This window comes from Fukomys damarensis, unplaced genomic scaffold (assembly GCF_012274545.1).
Source record: "Fukomys damarensis isolate Sample0158 unplaced genomic scaffold, DMR_v1.0_HiC HiC_scaffold_23, whole genome shotgun sequence".
NCBI lineage: Eukaryota > Metazoa > Chordata > Mammalia > Rodentia > Bathyergidae > Fukomys > Fukomys damarensis.
The window spans coordinates 34,565,867-34,580,636 of record NW_022900935.1 but is presented as its reverse complement, the minus strand read 5'-3'; the positions used below and the strand labels follow the sequence as shown (position 1 = coordinate 34,580,636).

At 43.3% G+C, this 14,770-nt stretch overlaps 1 protein-coding gene across 10 annotated transcripts in view; it reads left to right on the top strand.

Moving 5' to 3' along the window:
- Dab1 (DAB adaptor protein 1) overlaps positions 1-14,770 on the top strand; it is a 768,539-nt gene that overhangs the window by 638,304 nt on the left and 115,465 nt on the right. The gene's annotated exons all lie outside the window — the stretch shown is intronic.

Genomic DNA, 14,770 nt, shown 5'->3' with positions numbered 1-14,770 from the left:
TTCACAGCTTATAAAACACCTTCTTTGAACTCTCCAAAGATAATTTATCAAGCACTTTATGTACAACCGGACCAGCCAAGTTACTTGACCTCAGTCATTTTGCATTATTAGTTTCTTTTGCTTGTTCTGCCTAGTATTATAAGAGTGCTAGGATTATAATTTTACAAGTAAAAAGGGTCTTCCTTGAAGAAATGTTACTTTTAAATAACTACTATGAGAACCAACGTTATTCCTAACAGCATTATTCACAAAAACTAAAGGGTGGAGGCAACGAAAGTGTCCATTGATGCATGATTAGATAAACAAAATGGAGTACAGACATAAAATGGATGGTTATGGAGACTTAATTCAGGTACTTGGCTACAACCTAGATGAAGCCTAAAGATAGAATGCTGATGAAATAAGCTAGGCACAAAATGACAAACACTGCAATTCTTCTTAAATGAGGTGCCTAGAATAGTCAAGCTTATAGAGACAGAAAGGGGAAATGATGATTTCCAAGGTTCAGGGGAAAGGAGGAGCAGGAAGGTCTTGTTCAGTAGGGATGGGGTTTCAGTTTGGAGAGACAAAAATGTTCTGGAGATGCATGGTGATGATTGCTATGACAGGAAATGAATTACAGAATGTCACTAAATTGTCCCTTAAAAATAGTTAATATGGTAAATTTTATGTTGCATGTATTTTACAATCAAAAGTAATTAGTCATGATACAGTTAGTTGAATACCTCCCATTTATGAGACACATCTTTGTCATTTTACGCCATCATAACCTCACAATTCTGTGAGATAAGAGCAGCTACCGTATTCATGTGTTTTCTGTTCCTGTGGTGAAACACAGACGTGAACTACCATTATCTAGAAAGGAGATTTATGTCACTTGCAGTTCTAGAGGTTCGAAGGCACACAGCCCGAGCACCAGCTTGGCGTGGGGGAGGACCTGGTAGCTGGTAGAGCTCCAACAATGAGAGCATGTGTAGGAGGAAGAGATTATATCTGAAAAGAGAAAGCCAGAAGCCAGGGGTTCCGCATCCTTAATGAGGGGAGCCTCCTTCCAGAATGAGCCTAAAGCCCTCCCAGGAGCCCCCCAGCCTCCTAATGTTGCCATACTAAAGACCAAGCCTGCATCACAGAAACCCTTAAGAGATACACTCAAGCCATAAACAAGCCACTTCACCAACTGTACACTCTATGCCAGGCATGGTTGCAAACTCTTTATCAGTGTCAAGCTGTTTCGTCACCTGTGTGGTGCTGGTACCATTTTCTCTATTTAATAGTTGGAAGCATCAAAGACAGAAAAGCTTCCATAACTTGCTGAGCATAAGTGGTGGCAGAGATAGGATTAGAACCCAGACAGTCTGGCCCACAAGTCCTTTTGGTCATCCGTGATACTGGTTATCTCTGGATAAGTGACTTTTCTAAATCCCCGTTACATATTTTTATGAGGAAGTCGGGCAGGTGCTGCCTTAAAAGAAGTTTCAGGGGAGGCTGAGTTAAAAACAATATACTGTACTAAGAAGTCCTAGTGTGCCACCCAGGGATACGTGGGAGACCCCAAGGTGGTCAAGGCAAAAGGTGAGAATGGAGGGAGCCTTTGGGCCATGGCCTGTACTGGACGAAGTACTAGTAGGGCAGGGTAGACAGTCCGAATTAGCTGATTGGAATGTTCTCACCTGGCTCTGAGCCAGGGTAGTCCTGGGTGCTGGCACCTGGCTGCAGGATGACGAAAGGATAGGGACCAGTTGGAGGAGTCTGGCTCTGGATTGGTTAGTTTGCCTGTCATAGACACTGACCCAGATAGACTCTAGCTAAGAACTAGTATAGCTCTGGGAGGGGTGGTGTCTCTATAGCCAGAAAAGCTTTTTGTTTTTGTTTTTGTTTTTTTCAGGATGTCAAAACATCATAATATTCAGAAAATGAAAAAAAAAATATATATATATATTTACAATACAACCCAGAGAGTAGGAGACAGAGTGGAGATGTAACATCAGGTTGGCCTAAATCAAAAATCTGTATAATTTAACTCAAAAGGGTGGGCCTACCTGCAAACTCATGGTAGAAGAAGGGAATTTAGAAGGAAAGCACAACCATGGGTAGAAAATGAGCTTAACCTGCACCTCTCCTGCCTCCAACAAATAAGGTCTCAGAAACCAAGGAAATGTTTCCCTTTCTTGGAAAGATTGCATTTTAGAGACCTGTGCTCAGTTTTTCAAAAAGATCCTGGCAGATCGAGGGGTATCCTGGTCAGGAGGACGAAAGTGACTGTGCTGGGCCAAGTAAGGGATTCTTTCATAGTGATTTATGTGTCCCAGCGTGAGGATGTCATCTCCAGCCCCTTCCCAGCTCTGGCCCTGTCTATTAAATTACCATGACACCTGGCACAGTCAGAGGGATGACACAAAACAGGACCACAGGGTGTTAAGCATTTTATCTTCTCTGGGGCTAAGGTTCAGGCTGCATGCACTCCACCATTGTCTAGAATGTGCCCAGATAATTAAAACCCTAATCACCTGGGTTTTAACTAAAAAAGAGAGTTAGATTCTTTACCTTTATCTACCTCCTCTCAAAGGTGACTAAACTGGCCCCTAAAAGATATTAGCAAACCACCGTGGAGCAGAGTTTTTAATTCTTTATATGGATGGACACACACACACACACACACACCCCAAAAAAATACACTAGTCAAATCATTATTTCTGCCTTGGAACTATTTGGCTTGGTGGAGAAAATGTCAGATCCCTAGTGGAAAATCAGGAAACAGGCAGTTAAATGTTTTCTGTCTGGCTTAGTCTACTCTGGATCTGTTTGGTTAACATGAGGCCCCGGTCGCAGCGAGATTCTGCAACCTTACCTCATTAATATGCCTCAGCACAAGGCCGTGGAAAAAAGGGTCAGATGGATCGAATTTGTGTAAATCTGCAGTAGAGATGAGAAAACTCCTAAGGGCTGCATAGTAGGAGCTGACTTGCCCTGTGGAACCTCCAGGAGTGGATCTGGACCTGTTAACAGACGTTTCTATGAGGCAGTTCCAGTTTAGGGCAGAGTCTCCCAGCAGTGACATCAGTGGACTTCTCTGAGAGTTCACCATCCGAGGTAATCCAGCCACAACCAGATGATGGGATATTTGTCCAGAGAAGTCAGGTAGTGAGTGGGTGAGGAGTTATGCAGAGCCACATCATCTAAGTTGATTTCTGGGTTGAGAGTTTTAAGACTCCGTGTCTAGCTTCAAGTGCTGTGCATTGATGTTCTTTCTTTGAAAACCCTGGGTGAGAGATGGTGAGCAGGCACAGTTTACTGATCCTCTGTCCTTGCCCAGCAGGGGATTGGCTGAATTGTGCAGGAAGGGAAGCTAAGTGCAGTCTTTTTCTCTACATATCAAAGAAATGGAAAACTGGCTCTTTGTCATTTGGAATGACAAATCTTAGTTGTTTATCTTGTCGAAGGTATTTTTGCTCAAGCTTGACTGTACTTAAAAAAAAAGCTGAGAAAAGAAACATTTGCAGAACGTGACAATAGCTAGAATTTTAAAATCCAAAAGCTGTCAAAAATGTTTTGATCCCAATTAAAGAGACCCTTTGCGGCAATTTACACCCTGTCTTGAATTTCAAAGAACTCCTGATCCCAATCTTTATAGAAGAAAATTTTGTTTTATTATTAGCATGTTGCAAGGAATAAGCCAATACTGAAAGCTGTTCATATTTTCAGATCCTTAGATATTGCCAATCTATCCAACAGATCCGTGAGAACACAGAAAGCGTCACACCTTGGTGACCATTGTAAGGTTTGTAAGAATAGAAAGAGTAGCAAAGGTTTTTATATTAATGTATTCTTAGATCCTCAGACCAGACTAGCAGACAGCAAGACAGGGCTGGTGTCATTTTCAATTCAGGAGGAATTGTGAGGAAACCTGGGCTCTGGGTATGTCCCTGACCTGGTCACTCCTTGGAACCCCAAGACTCCTATCTCTCTCTGTGCAGTGAATCCCGCTGATTGCCATCTACCATTACTTACAGTGTTAGTCCTTAGAAATAAATCGTAAACATGGCAGGACGCTGAAGAGAGCTGTTTCCTGGCCTGGAAGGCAGTGGTCTTCATCAGCTTCTCACGAAGGTGCAAGATCCTTATTTGCAGAATCACGTGTGAATTTTGCCCTTTTCAGAAAGAGCGAACATGTTTCTAGGTCTCCTGGGTGAACCAGTCTAAATGTGCTACAGTTTTATGAAGTAGAATTAAAGAAAAAATAGCTGGGGATCCAACCCAGGGCCTGTGCACTGAGCTATATCCCCAGCCTACTTATTTATTTTTATTTTGAGGCAGCGTTTTTCTAAATCTCAAGGTTGCTTGCCTGGGCTTGGCTTAAATTTGTAATCCTTCTGCCTCTGCCTTGGTGTCTCAGAATGCTGGGATTACAGGCATGCACCTCCCTCTTTAGCTTGAAGCAGATGCCATTATTGTCTCCGTTTTACAGAGAGGAAATCTGAGACCCAAATAATTTAAGTCACACATCTAATAAACGGCAGGACCAGGGTTCAACTCCAGGCAACAAATGCTTGATTTTAGAAAGGAGTCGCTGATAAAATAACATACCGATTTTGTAAATGATCTCTTCCTTTGGTGCATATTTAAGCACATTCAGCATTATCTGTGTGGCTTCCATTATCTCAATCTCAGTTCCGTTCTGATGAGCTTTCCCAGGTGAAGACAGAGAGACAGGGTTACAGCTGGGACTGGGTGCCCATCCATGCTTAGGTTGTCCTGGATGATAGAATACTGGCAGACACCTGTGTCACCCAGCAGGGACATATTGCATGCTTTCTTGTTTTCCTTCCTTGTCCTTTTTTTTTTTTTTTTACCTTTATTAAGCTTATTGGTACATTATAGGTATACAGTACAGTTACATTCATCATTGGGATCTTGTAACTTTACATAATTTATCTTGGTTCTCATTTTTCCCCATTCCCCAGCCTTCCCTGCACCCCCTCCACCCTTCCCTGTTTACAAAGATATTGTTTCCATGTTTTTCCTTTTCACATATTTTTTCTTTTCCCCTCCCCCTCCCACTTCCTCTACTTCTTTAGACCTTTACTTACTGTTACACAATATCAGTTACATATTTTGATCCTTATTTACACAATCCCTTTTGCAGTAGCATCCAAAAAATGAAATATCTAGGGATCAGTCTAACAAAGGAAATGAAGACCTATACATTGAGAACTACAACACTCTGAAAAAAGAGACTGAAGAGGATATAAGAAAATGGAATGACACCCCTCGTTCCTGGGTAGGAAGAATTAATATAGAGAAAATGACCATCTTTCCAAAACTGCTGTGCAGGTTCAACTCAATCCCTATTGAAATCCCAACAGCATATTTCACAGAACTAGAGAAAACAGTCCAAAAATCCATTTGGAAGCTAAAGAGACATAGAACAGCAAAAGCAATTCTAGGCAACAGAGACATGGCAGGGGGTATCACAATCCCCAATAAGAAACTATACTACAAAGCTACTGTGATAAAAACATCATGGTAATGGCAAAGAAACAGACCCAAGGATCAGTGGAACAGATTAGAAGATGCAGAAACAACTCCTGACAGACTCAGCTACTTCATCTTTGACATAGGAGCCAACCATCCTCACTGGAGGAAAGAGCCTCTTTATTTCATGTTTTCTATGCCAAGTGCACCTCTATCCTGGGCTTTTAAAAATGGGTGTGATGTAGTCCTTTCCCCTGAAGTTTCCCTAGTCTGGTGGCAAAACCAGACTCACAGGATAGACTAACAGCTTTGCGGGTGCAGGTATGAATAAAACTGTCCATGCTCAGGGGTTGAGGCCCAGCTCTGCCTAGAGTATTCCCAGGAATTATCACAGAAAAGAGCACTCTGACTTGGCAGTGGAAGAGTGAACTGGAAAAGATCAGCCAAGTTAGAGGAGGCAGTGTTTCTAAATGCACAGATGTCTAAAACACAAAGATATGTGTGCTCTGTCCTTCTTCCTGCAGGAAATATTTACTGAATGCCTCTGTAAACACAGGTAATAAGGGTTGGCTTTTGTGTTCCTCACTGTTAGTCTGTCTAGTTAGCACAGTGACTGGAACCTTGCAGGTTCCCTGTAGCATGCATTGCATTGGAAATACAATGACTTCATGATTAAGAACCTGCGAAAGGACCAAAATAACTAGGGCACAGCAGCAAATGAGAGGCAATGAGCGGACAAGGAGTCACAACCATCCCTCATAATAGATGGGTAATTGTACTTTAAATGCAAAGCTTACACCTAAATTTCAGGGCCTACTTAATAATTTATTCTGCAGCAAAAGCCAGGTGTCATGCCTGTTGTGTCTTTTCAAAAATGGATTTGTTCTTCCTTCATGTTAAACCACATTTGGACCTGATTTGTGGAGAGCAGCTGAGGTAAAAGAAGGAAGCTGGACTCAGGGAGGGAGACAAGCAGGAGGATGAGACTGGGTCACCCCTCGGTCATTGCCATCTTCCTGGCCAGTGGACCTGCATAGGCCTGGCACCCATGACTTGCCCATAAACCCAGTGTAAAGTTCAGAGCTGGCACCTTTTGTGCATACCTCGGCACCTGACAATTCTTGAAGGTCTTGCTGTTCCCTTTTTGGAGCTGAGTCATTGAGGGCACAGGTAGTTGAGTGACTCGCGAAAGGTAACACAAATGTATTTCAAATTCAAATGCAGTAATTTCTGAGATTGTCTTCTTTCTTTTGCCCCAGAGTTTTTCCACTTGACTCATTCTGTCCACTTGAAGTGTGTTTAAGACTTCCCTTTAGGCATTTTCGGTGATCACAACATTTAGGGCAGGTAGAGTGCAGGGATTTGTTAGAGACCAAGACTTCTGCGGGATATTCTGCCATGCTCAGGACAGGCATACGCAGCAAGAGATATTTTTCTCTGCTGATTAGTTCCAAATGTCTTGCCAGACATTCACACAGATTGAAAAATTGAAAACCTGTTTGTAATTACAGTGGCACCTTGCTACTTGCCGCTCATTAGTCCCAAAAGGCACAATAAGTATGGAAAATGACAAAGACCCAAACACACTGCTTTGGCCGGGAAGGGTAGCGAGTCACAAGGCCATCAACACAGAGAGTTTCTAGCCTGCCACTGAGAACCAAGCAAACAGAGAGTCCTGGGACAAAATATGTGGAAGCAAAACGCATTGAGTACCAAGTTCAGCCAGTTTCAGAGCAGTCAAGTGCTGAGGTGTGACTGTACTTGAATCTAACGCTTTCCATATAAACGAAGTCCTTTTATTGCATATTCGTGACACCAAATTCTCCAAAATGCTGCTAAACCAAGAGGCAGAGTTACTGTGTTTTGTTGGACTGTCATCAGTGTCATCCATCGTTTGGGAAAACAACCACACCACGGGGATGTTCTTCCATAGCCCAGCTCTGTCTGCTTCAGGGGAGCACTGGCTTTCACTGTGACTCTGCCTGTTGTGTAGGTAATTTTTTAAATTTTATTTATTTATTTATTTTGTTTTGGTACCAGGGATCGAACTCCAGACCTTGCACTTGCAAGGCAGGCAGCAGAACCACTGAGCTAAATCCCCGGCCCTGTAGGTCTATAATAATGTCTCAGATACCTAGAAAGGCAGTCATCAATATTGAGTTAAATACCCTCTTAAACCTGTTCATTCAGCACACAGAAGTGTAGCTGTAAGACTGTCACTGTATTCTTCTGTCATTGTAACTAAATATTTATGCCTAGAAATTCGCATTATTTTTAAAATCAGAGACCATTTTTTTATTTCTCCCTTATGTTATAATTAAGATATTTTGTTTCATGCATAGATTCAGCTTTTATGTGTATAGGTAGTTTATACAATCATTTCCAGACAATAAAATCAAGATTATAAATCATTTGGTATTAAAGGATATTGGGGGTTAGTTAAGGTGGGCTGAGAACCTGTTGAAACCATGTCAGCACATTAATGGGCTTGTTCCTTTGTTCATTCATTCCATGAATGTTTATTGTGCCACAGGGACGTTCTAGTTGGTGGATAGAGATGAACCAGCCTGCATCTTCCCTTCAAGAAACACATAGTCTGGGAAGAAATAAGACACATGTGAATACCTACAGATGTAAAGAAGGATGGCTATAATAAGAGATAGATACCAAATTAGCTTGGCAGTTCAGGAGAAATGGTTTCTTCCATCTGAAAAACAAACAAACAAGCAAACAAACATACAGAGATTTAGCAATAAAGGACTGAGCCTTGAAGGATGCACAGGTTGGAAGGTAGAGAAATGGGAGCAAGTGTCCAGCAAAGGGATTTATGAAGACTCTCACTGTGGCCCATGGTCCTGGCAGGGTAAGGGCAGGGTGCAGTGGGCTGTTAGGTGTTTGGGGACCAGACGGCTATGGGCTAAGGGAGACAAAGAGTAGGCCAGGTCAGATCGAGACTGGCCCTGCCAGCAAGTTCTGATTGAGTCATGCCCCTGGCAGCTTCAGTTGTGTTTCTGTGCACACCGTGGGCCTGTGGCTGTACAGAGAATGTGCAGTTAGTCTCAGTGAACATGCAGCCACTCTTAGCCCATGAGATGTTTTGTGTAACTTAGAGAAAGGTCGCTTTCCTTAAAGCCTGTTCCCATTCCTGGGACTCTGTTGCAATAAGAATGTGGGTGTTTTATGAGTGTACTATGGTTGTGCAGTGTACACCCCACCAGCCGTGTGTAGCCAACCGGGGAGTGTGCTGGGGAATTCTGTCTTCCTGCTTCTTTCGGCATAGACCATGCTCAGCCCAGCTGCCATTATTTGTTCATGGTGATCCCTCCACCTTGAATGCCCTTGCCTTTTCTTCAGCTTCTGAACATCTCATCATCTTTCAGAGTCCAGTAGCGCCCGTGACAACAGCAGCGATGCAGAACATTTGCCATTTGCCAGGGCCCTTCTCTGGGCCAAGGGCTGTGTTTAACTAATCTCGTTACTTAGGTGCTTCATGCTCCAAGAAGCAGCGCATGCTGCCCACTAGTACACCCCTGGCAAGGAGCAGGGGGAAGACTAAAACCTGCCCTCCTCGGGTCTGCTCCTGCCTGCCTGTGTGGATGGAAAGCCATCATTCTGTCTCAAAAGGGTGGAGACTAAAGCCTGCTGTGGCCCACGGCCCCGGTGTGGTCCAGCTGCTTCTCCGCAGCACCGCTTTCGTAGACCTCAGAGAAGACTGGGGAATCCTTGCACTCTGGAAGGGTGGGAGGCAGCGCCCTTGGAGGCAGAGGGTCTGGCCTGTGCTTTCCTTAGCATAGTGTTTTTAATCAAAAGATACAAATGATTTCCTTTTTGTTTTATACAACATGGTGCTTTGAGGTATGTATTCATTGTAGAGTGGTAAGAACATTTAAAATCCACCGCTTTGGTGGGGGCAACATCTCCAGACCAGAGTCATCATGTTGTGCAGTGTCTCTTAAACTTGCGCCTCCTGTTTAACAGAGAGTTTATGTATCTACTGACTAGTATCTCCCCAACTTCCTCCAGCATACTGTAACATTTGTGGCCTTTGGTAAGTACCATTCTGTTCTCTGCTTCTATGGATATGGGGTTTTTAGATTCCACATGTAAGTGAGAGTGTGTAGCACTCCTTTCTGAGCCTGGCTAATTTTACATAACACTATACCTCCCAGGTTCATCCACACTGTTGCAAATGACAGGATTTTCTTCTTTTTCAAGACCCAACAGTATTCCACGGTGTGTGAACACTCGTCTATTGACTGACTTATAGCACTTAAGTTAATTCCATATCCGGGCTGTTATAACTAATGTTGTGAACACAAAGTGCAGACATCTCTTGGACTTACTGATTTTGGCGCCTTTGGACATAGTATCCATGATATGGTGTAATTGCAGAGTGATGTCCAGAGGGAACTGCTCATTCAAGACAACTTTCTTAATGTGTTTGTACCTTCATATACTCATCTGTAAGATGAGGTATGATACGAGCACCTGCACCCTGGGAATGGTTCAGTATGAATTTAAACCCCTGAGAACTAGAATAGTGCCTGGCATAAGAAAAATACTAAGTATTGAGCAGTATGGCTTTATTAGATGTGTTGTCTTGTCTCCTGTATAGTCTTTCTATGTCCTCTAAGAATTTAAAAATATTTCATGATGCCCTGTAGCATCCTCTGCTCACCTGCATCCTGGCACGCCTGTGTCATAATCAGTTGACCCACAGCTCCATTAGTTTACAAGCTCTAACGTGTGCCCTGATTCATCCATTGCTCTATCTGCAGGGCCTGGCGCAGGGGGCCATGGCATGTACAAAAGGTGCTAATTAGATATTGGAAGAAGGAATGGAATTCCAGCAGGGACAGAATGTAGGGAAAGGATGAAGGGAAGAAGGCCATCATGACTAGTCAGCTGATGCAGAAATACCAGATGTCTAGGCTAGATATAGAACCCAGGATCCTACATTCCAAAGAGGCACATTTTACTCTGCAGACAGTGATGGAAGTGTGACTACTGTATGTTTTTTCAGAATTATTCAGCCTCAGGATATCAAAAGATACAGGACCCTTAGGTATGAACTACCTACTTATTTATAAACGAAGAAATCTAGAGCCCAAAGAAAAGTGACCTCTGAGTCCTTCCAGCAAACTGTTTGTAAATGTCTGTAATCAGACTTCACTCTGGGTTTGTCTGAGTCACTCTCTCCCCAAGTAGGAGGTAGAAAGTGTCCTCTCCCTCCACTTTGCCATTTTTCCCTTCTTTCCTCTCATAGTCTTTCCCATCCTCATATTCTTTTTTGTTTTCTTCAGTGTTCAGAGATCCCACGTGCTCCCATAGCTGCCCTAGATCTGTTTACTATCAAATGACCAAGCCTCTAAAGGGAAAAATTAGGTTTCCCTATATGTTCAGTGTCAGAATGAATGATACTGGACTTTGACTTATCCCCATAAAAATCAATTCATCGCTAAAAGCAAAAAAATATTTTTAGAAACTGATCTATCGGGAAGCTGCCTATATGAGATAATTTAGAGAATAAAGTCTATAATTCCTGTTCGAGGAGAAAGCAGGTTCCTAAGCCCCAAGAAGGAAAGGAGATCATGAAATATGGAGCAGCTTGGCAATGTTGTACCTTTCTCGTAATGAATCCTCTTATTAATCTTGGTCTTTAAAGAGATAAAGGGGTAATATTTTATATGCTAGCTGCTTTTACCTGCTTGATTTCATGTAATCCAGTCCTGGGAGTACTCAGCTAAGAAGGTGTTATTCTCCCTGGACAAACACAGGCACTGCAACCAGAGAGGTTCATGGACTAACTACACAAGAACAAGCACCCAGTGGGACATGGATTTGGCAGCTGACCCCAGCATGCCGGGTGCTTGGGGCTGCAATCTTTCCACTCCAGGTGGTGGGACCACTAGCCTTCAGGGCCATGCTTAGGACCTCTTTTGCCTTTTTTTGAACAAGTGACCGCTCATCTGCTCACCAGGGGAGGAACCAATCTGCCCCAAGGGCTGAGGGCCAAACCTTTCTCTCGAAGGTTTTTCATCTGTTGCTAGTCCAGCCTCTGAACAAGCACAGATTGCTATGAGGCTTTGGGAATGGCTCACCCTCTTGCCCTTGGGGCCTCTCCTACCTCAGGAAACCTAGAAGGCATTGTTTCTTAAAGGGAAAGTATGTAGGATTCAAAAGTCAGACAGCCTCTGTCACTGCTACTCAACTTTTCCATTTGCCACTGTAGGCACCACACGTAATGGACAAATGAACACGGCTGCATTCAATAAAACTTTATAAAAATGTAACTAGCGTACAAGCCAACGTGGGCTGAATCAGGTCTGGGTGATTATTAAAGATTTTTTGTAGCTTTCTTATTGTGATCCTAGGGGGACCAGGCTTTCCTCAGGCTAGGAGAGTGAGGACAGGACAAAGATCCCTGGTGCTTCCTCTCTGGGTTCTGTTTTCCTGCTCTTCTGTGACTGTCTGAGCTAGTAAACTTCAAAGATAAATATTCATCTCTGAGGGAATGTGCTATTCATTACTACCACTTTTTGAATACTAATTGCCAGCCATCGCGCTAACAACTTCACGTACATTTTTTTCATTGAGTTCATGCAGTGTGTCAGTTACATGTTAGTATCTACATTTTACATGGGAGTGTGAGACTTCAAGGTTAAAGGGAAGTCACTTGCATGTGACAACTCTTACATTTTTATTCATTTACACACTCAAAAAAATGTCTGTTGAGCACCCACTGCATACGCGGGAGTGCCTTCAGGGATTTCGATACCTTGGCCAACCAGAGGAAGGCCTTTGTCTTGCTGGGTTTGCATTCTAACATGGGAGGCAGGAATGGAACAAGAAATGTGTGTAAATAACCTATCTGCTAAAATGAAATCATGCCGTGGACAAAGAAAAACATAAGACAAGGTTAGGTCATTTCCCCATTGTATTTTCTTTTCTGTGGCAAAAGGGCATGTAAGCATTGTAAATTTCAAACATTCGTGTGTTGTGGGAGCTTCTGGGAGATGTGAGGGTCAACTGAGCAATGGAGAAAGACACTTCTGAAAATTCTCACCCAAATTCCAGAGCCCATCACACTGCATGAGTCAGACTTCTCCATTTCTGTGCCTCTGCTTTTTATTTGAGGCCTACTGTATATTTTTCTACCTCAACATTTATTTTAAACTTTAATGTAAAGCTCATTTTCCATGACTGTGCCTTGGTTACTTAGATGCTTCTGTTTTTTATGAAGCCACTCCTGGTGGGAACTGCTTGTATCGATGGGGATGCCGTAATGAGGTGCAGTGCTGATCAGATGATGATTCTTTGTTTCTCCTTTCATGCTTTACAGCAGGACACAGGTGGAGACGCATTCATAGTTCCGGTTGTGGTAAGAGTGTGTTCTTACGGATGGCAAGGGACTAGGTTAAGGGCATGAGGGCCTGGTGAGATGCATCTCCTGGGAGGGAGAAGTACAGGGAGCGTCCTGGGGCCAGGTGACCAGTACTATAGGGAGAGTGTGGCTTTGCTGTCAGAAGACCTGAATTTGAGTCCTCACTAGGTCTCAACAGTGCAGGTTGGACTCCAGGGGTAAAAGCAACTGAGCAGGAGCAGTGGAGGTGGTGACCATGATCACATTATTTCGCCAGATCTTTCTGTAAGGACATTCCATAGGCATCTTACTTTGTGAATCACTGAAGCTCTTAGCAGCTCAGCATTTTCCTTTGAAGTCGGAGAGAAGTAATTAACTAGCCAATGGTCATAATCGCCTTGTGAGATAGAGGTCTTATTTCCTTCTATATAGAAGAGGCCACTGAGGTTCAGAGAAGTAAGGTGGAAACTAGGGTGCCTCAGCTAGGAAAGCAAGCCCTGGCCCAGGCTGTTTCTTAGGATCCCAGTTCGCAGGCTGGAACAAGGAAACTGGGTTCTGCTAGAGTCACGCTCTGATGGCTAAGATGTCACCTGAGACAGAACGCCTCAGTGATCTGCTTATTTCCCTTTCTGACATGTGTGGCTTTGTGCTATGTGACTTACTAACCATACATATATTTAATTATAGGATTAACGATGAGTTTAGTCTTTTTTGGGGGGGCACTGGGGATCGAACTCGGGTCCTTGTGCTTGAGAGGCAGGCGCTGGAACCACTGAGCCAAATCCCCAGCCCTCGATGAGTTTAGTCTCATAAATTGTATTTTTATATCTGGTACTCAGTCACTGCTGCTTTCTTGGACCTTCACTGCTTTGTGTATAAACTGTGCTAAGCTGGTAAAAGTAGGAAGTATTTGCATGTGTTGGTGCTTGAAATATGAAATTCAGGGAAAGTTTTCACCAAGGCAGAAAGAAAAATATTGGACTGTGAATGATCTGAGGACAGGGACCATGGTTTGATCATTCTTGTATCTCCTGCCTGGTGCTCAGGGGTTGGCTCTTGGTAACTATTGTTGGAATCCCTGAATTCCTAGCTGTGGAACTGAAGAGCCTCTCATTTGCTTCCCTGTCTTGCAATGTCCATAAGACTCCCATCGTTTTGAGTGGCACCTCTCACCTGTGACCACCTGGACCCAGAAAATAGCAGCTCTGCCCCATCTTCCTGTGGGCTTCGGTGATATCATCCACTTTATTCTGGCCATGTCTGTCCTTTGCAGGGTTCCTTTTACATATAGAGAAAAAGAAGGCTGTATCAAATGTGTTGAAGCTTGCATACAATGTATTAAATCTCCAATTCTGGTGTTATTAATGGCTTTAATGCCAAGGTGGCTTGTTCTCCCTCAGTTTCCTTTCTATTGCCCCATCCCTCTAACTTGCCTTCCTCCCCTCCTTCCTTTTCTCCTACTTTTCTATGCATGTAGATAGGCTCATCTTTTTCCCTTGTCATGTACATTTTCTCAAAGACATTATGGAGTTACCTATCATGTGTGAAATGTAAAGGATAACTTGTTATAAAAGAGAACAATGCAGTTTCCAACGGATAGGCAAACAGGCTGTTTCCAAGATTTAGCTATTACAAACTGTGCCGCTATAAACATGGGTGCACATACTTCTCTGTGATATGATTCTTTTAGTTCTCTTGGAAAGATACCCAGCAGAGGGATGGCTGGGTCAAATGGAACCTCCAGTCCAAGCTCTTTGAGGTATCTCCATATTGATTTCCATAGTGGTTGCACTAGTCTGCACTCCCACCAACAATGGAGAAGGGTTCCTTTCTCCCCACAACCCCGCCAACATTTGTTATTGTGTGATTTCTTGATAGCAGCCATTCTTTGTGGGGTGAGGTGAAATCTCAGTGTTGTTTTCATCTGCATCTCTC